Source organism: Lytechinus variegatus, chromosome 7 (assembly GCF_018143015.1).
Source record: "Lytechinus variegatus isolate NC3 chromosome 7, Lvar_3.0, whole genome shotgun sequence".
NCBI lineage: Eukaryota > Metazoa > Echinodermata > Echinoidea > Temnopleuroida > Toxopneustidae > Lytechinus > Lytechinus variegatus.
The window spans coordinates 8,339,216-8,345,385 of NC_054746.1; positions in this window are offsets into that span (position 1 = coordinate 8,339,216).

The window sequence follows — 6,170 nt, forward strand, 5'->3', positions numbered from 1 at the left end:
CAACATTAACAATACAAACAAAACATGTGGTGGGGGAGTATAAACAAAATCCTAGTAGGAAAAGAAACTAATGAATTCATTAGTAGACTGGGACAAGACTATCTTATAGCAGCATCGGTTTCAAAGAAAACAAACGTGAATAATATTATGATATTTATGATGGCGAAAATAGACAAATTGACTGGTTGACAAATAAAAAGACGACCCTCCCCCCGTTTGTGCAGTTTTTTCATCAGTGAGGGAGTGAGTTCGAGCCTCACACGGGGCAGGTTGCATTGTTGTTGTTTTTTCATCAGTGAGGGAGTGTGAGGATGTTTGGGCGTGGGGTGTGCGCGTGTGTGTAATTTGGCTATAATGTCTTTGTCAGGGAATCCTCGCACCATGATGCAGAACGTTTTCAAGAACAAAGAAAATGTATTGTCTAATGTAATTTCTCATGACAATAAGCAACCAAGAAGGTTTTGTTGAAAATTGGCGAATCAACACAGCAGTTTCGTTCTGGATTCTGGATAAACGGCATCCAATTGCCATACGGTCCGCTCCGAAACTCAGGAAGAATTGCTATTCCGGTTCACCTATATTCGACAAAGACCTCCCAGCTGTTCATTGTCATATGATGGCAATTTCAATACATTTACTATGTTTTTCAATTCGTCCTGCAACGTAGAGCGAAAATTCGCTAATGTTCACTCATTCATTTCCTCCAAATTTTGTTAAATTTGTAAAACATTTCATTCAATTAATCATGTTCATGAAATGGAACATCTCCAACTTTTCTTCCGGAAATTAATAAACCAAATAAACATTTCCGATTTCCATTGTACCTATTCGGGTAATTAATTCTCAATAGTTAATACAAAATGAATAGTATCACACCATTCTTACGTGCCTTAACATTGGAAATAACACCGCTATGTATATGGGCTCCCGCTGCGATGAAATTACATTGTTAGGGCCTCTGTTACAATATCTCCCACTGAGCAACACATATCGTGTCACATCCACATAAAACTAACAGTGCGACTTGAGTGGTATTTAACTTCACTGATTGAATTAATGGAGACTGACTTTGCCAACTTATATTTGGAAGACGACCAATTATAGGAGGCTATAGTATTGAAAGGTAAGGGGGGGGGGGGGCTGGTTAGGATATTCTACCAAGGTTTAAGAACACGTAAAAATTACCGTTATACGATTATAAGCTCGAACGATTCGCTTCAGTTGATGTTTTCTCAACCTTCTCCTCCTCCTTTTATTCCCGATCGCAACATTTCTTCCTTCTTAAATCCTTTATTTTCTTCTTATTATCATATAGTATTGTTGGCATTAACTAGGCAATGTATTAAATGAAGTAAGAATGATACGGAAGAAAAAGGATAATAATTATATATAATAACAAACCATCGTCCAGAAGTTTGAAACTCTAATCTAGGATTGCCTATTGGGACAAATAATGTCTTCATTGAAACATACCTCTTTTATCAAATGCATATGATTCAACTGAACTGAATTGATATTAGTCAGTGTTTTTTTCTTGATTGTGAAGCACTCTCTCTTTTCTCATTTAATCAAACGTTCCTTTCCACTGGGTATAGGTAGGGGGGGGGGGTCGCTTGACCCCAACTCAAAATCTATGTATATAAAAAACTAAAACTTATTTTCACACATCTGTCATATCTCATCATCAGCTCCAATCACAGCAACTGTGTCCCCATCACTTCAACCACCCCATCACTGTAACCACCCCCACCACTCCAACCACACACAACCATGTACATCTCTCCCCCAATCATCTTCTTATCCTATGACAAAGAGCATTCCATCTTCTCCCTTGCAAGCTCCATCCAGGGTATCACTAATCGAGCAACATACACTCTCTCAACCAGGTATGATCCAAGGAGCTACTCTCTCACCTTTCACTGGAAAAACACATGATAGATATCAAAACAAATACCCCACCCACCTTCTGACTGATGCCCCACCCACCCTCTGACTGAAGTCCCCCACCCCCCTCCCCCATCTTCTGTCTCACCTATAACAAAACTAGTGAAATATCATCATAGCAATGGCTGCATTATTAATAGAGGAATATTCGTATTGGAGAAGCATAATGATGGAAGACAAAACAAATGCCACACCTACTTTCTGACTGACCCCCTCCCCCCACCTTCTCATTCAACTAAAATCAAAACAAGATGAAATCTTATCTTTCTGATGGCTGCATTATAAAGTAATATATATTGGAGAAAATACAAAATGGAAATAAAAACAACTGCCCCACCCATCTTCTGACTAATCCCCTCCCTTTTCACTCAATTAGAAATAAAAGCAAAAGAAATATATCACCTTCCCTCCTAATGACTCCCTCTCCCTTCTAACTCAACTAAAATAGTATTAAATGAAACATCTTTTCACTTGCCACTTTATGAAGGGATATAATTCTTATCGATATGAAGTATGGGAATATCAAAGTATGAGAATATCAATACTTGTATAGTTATATGAGCACTCAAGTCAATACTTGGACTTTCGTGGACATGTTTATGCATGGAAGAACGCCCCTTTAATTTTTTTCCAAGAACAGAAAAAACAAAGAAAATGAAATTATCATCTTATCAATGGTCGCATTATCAAGGAATTGTATTTATATTGGGGGAAACACATAATGGAAGTCAAAACAAATGCCCCTCCCCCTCCCTTTTCACTCAACTAGAAAGAAAACTAAAAGAAATATCAAAAAGTGCCCCATCTTCCCTCCGACTGACCGCCTGTCCCTTCTCACTCAACTAAAATAATATTAAATGAAACACATTTTCAATTGCCACTTTATGAAGGGATATCATTCTCATTGATATAGATCAATACATGTACTGGTATAATTAAATGAGCACTAAGTCAATACTGGTACTTTTGTGGACATGAGACAGAAAAGGAAAAAGGGAGGAGTATAATACAGAAAGAAAAGTATCTAAAAGAGAGATCTGGATTATGTAACTACTAGTCTATCATTTGATTGAGAAAAATGTCACATTTAGACTGGTTTATTTCCAGTTGGTCCAATGCCAATTCGTCCAACTACCAACTGGTCTACTATCATTTGGTCTACCATTAGTTTGTCCACATACTATTTGGTCTAATAGGACTAGGTGTTTGTCAACAACAAGTGGAATGCCTCTGGCCGTCTCACCTGCATCACGCGATTCAACATAGCAGCAGTGCTGACTTTGAAAACTACTATAACTCGCACAAGATGTTCAGTGATACTTGGTTACTCTTATTTCCACCTTTTATGAACTAGACCAATACACTTTACAGAGATAGGATGGTAATTCAACAAATACCCCCAATGTGGCCAAAGTTCATTGACCTCACATGACCTTTGACGTTGATCATGTGACCTGAAACTTGCACAGGATATTCAATGATTCTTGATTACTCTTATGTCCAAGTTTCAAAAGTCAGATCAATAAACTTGCGAAGTTATGATGGTAATTCAACAGATACCCCCATTATGGCCAAAGTTCATTGACCTTTGATCTTGGTCATGTGACCTAAAATGTGCACAGGATGTTCAGTGATACTTGATTACTCTTATGTCCAAGTTTTATGAACTAGACCAACATACTTTTAAAGTTATGATGGTAATTCAACAAATACCCCCAATTCGCCAAAGTTCATTGACCCTAAATGACCTTTGACCTTGATCATGTGACCTGAAACTTGCACAGGATGTTCAGTGATACTTGATTACTATTATGTCCAAGTTTCATGAATCAGATCCAAAAACTTAAAGTTTTGATTGTAATTCAACAGATACCCCCAAATCGGCCAAAGTTCATTGACCCTAAATGACCTTTGTCATGTGACGTGAAACTCATGCAGGATGTTTGATGATACTTGATTAACCTTATGTCCAAGTTTAATGAACTAGGTCCATATATTTTCTAAGTTATGATGACATTTCAAAAACTTAACCTCAGGTTAAGATTTTGATGTTGATTCCCCCAACATGGTCTAAGTTCATTGACCCTAAATGACCTTTGACCTTGGTCATGTGACATGAAACTCTAATAGGATGTTCAGTAATACTTGATTAACCTTATGGCCAAGTTTCATGAACTAGGTCCATATACTTTTTAAGTTATGATGTCATTTCAAAAACTTAACCTCAGGTTAAGATTTGATGTTGACGCCGCCGCCGCCGCCGTCGGAAAAGCGGCGCCTATAGTCTCACTCTGCTATGCAGGTGAGACAAAAATGAAATGGATATTAGACCAACAGGTTATAAGACGTAATGGTGGTAAGACTAAGTAATGAATGGACCAAATGATTATTGGACCAAATGGTTGTTAGAAGAAATGTTGGACGTAATGGCATTAAACTAGATGAAAGTAGACCATGTGGTGAGTGGCTGAGTTGGTAGTAGATGAATTGGAAATTTACCAATTTGGTCTCATCTTTCCCTTCGTATCAAAGAACCCTAGTGTCATCCTAGGTTTAAGAAATTTAAAAATAATAATTATACTTGCTTATATAGCACCTGACACATACTTTATCACAAGTCTCTAAGCACTCTAATAATGCAACATAAGTAACCTGGCTTTAGCAGCTGTTATGTGTGCTGCGTTTTAAGGAATAAATTCCTACCGGGTACCCATTCATCTCACCTGGGTTGAGTGCAGCACAATGTGGGTAAATTTCCTGCTGAAGGAAAACATGCCATGGCTTGGAATCGAACCCATGTCCCTCAGATTGAAAGATGAGTCACAACCACTAGACCATGATACCCCCTCCTAAGCCTCAACGTTGAAATTAACTTACCAATAGCATGGAAAACAAAGAATTATATGAAAACAATATTTAAACTCAGATGATATTTGACTTAGACAAGTCAAAATGACTTTGCAGTTCACAAGGCTATAATCGCGATGTATGCATCCATGATCTGAAGAAAAAACAAAACAAAATCTGAACTAAGTATATGGGTTTTTTACAAATCCAGAGGCCTGCCTTTTGATAAATTTTGATCACAGAAATATTCGAAACATCTCCATCGGCATTCAAATACTGGTTTCTGATCCTCAGTGATCAGACAAGCTACAGATGAATATAATTCAAACATTCAATCATGGCTTCCTCCCCATGAAGCCTGTGTCAAAGTTTAAAACACACTATTCTCGTATCATGAAAACATGTCCAATAATAAAACAACCAGAAGTCATACTACAAAGCTGAAGGTATATTTTTTTTATTCTGTGAATAATATATGCATAGCTTTAATAAAAATACAAACAAATAGTACTTTATACAGCTGTATCCATTACAGTTGAACACAATCATAATAACAATAATTTGCATAAGCAAATCTTCCAACTTTATCATGTACCTTTTATTTCATGTAATACAAACAATTTTCATACGCTTCAACCGGATGCCTAATGAAGTCTGTTGAGGTCTAGTTCTTCATATCAGATTCTACAAAAATGCCTTTACTGACAATCATAAATGACACTAATTATTTTCTTTTGAAGACCAAACTTGGAAAACATCTTCATACTCAACAACTTTTAAAACAAAGTTAAAGTAATAAATGGAGTTAAATAAGCATGATACACAAGGCTTGTAAATATAACCTTATGCTCTATTTTGGATAATAACGTTGTTTATGGTATATAAGGTATTAGACCTTGCATCATGCATCATATAATTCTTAAGATCTATATTTGACTAACTTCTAAAGTAGAATCTGTTTCTAAAGACAACAAAAATAATATTCTAAGTGAAAAGGTACCAAGTACAGAATAGAATATGATTATGCGAGAAATCATCTTTTAGGGAAACAGCCAATATTAGACCAATCCTCATACACATTAATCATCTCAAGATAGTATCATTTTAATAGGGAAGTGGGGACAAAAGAGGGGTCTCCACTTCCCAGTAATGTTTAATTTACATGTGACATGCATTGGCAAATGTTACAAAATAAACAAAATACATAAAAGAAACATTTTTACTTTAATGGGAAATATTGCACATTTGAGGGAAGATTCTTTCTAATTCATAGTGATCAAGTAAAGGCTGATAAATAATGCTAATGGCGGCTAGCCGTATTGGTATGTCGGCTCAGTTGGTAGAGCATCCATCTCACAACCAGCAGGTAGGGGGGTTCA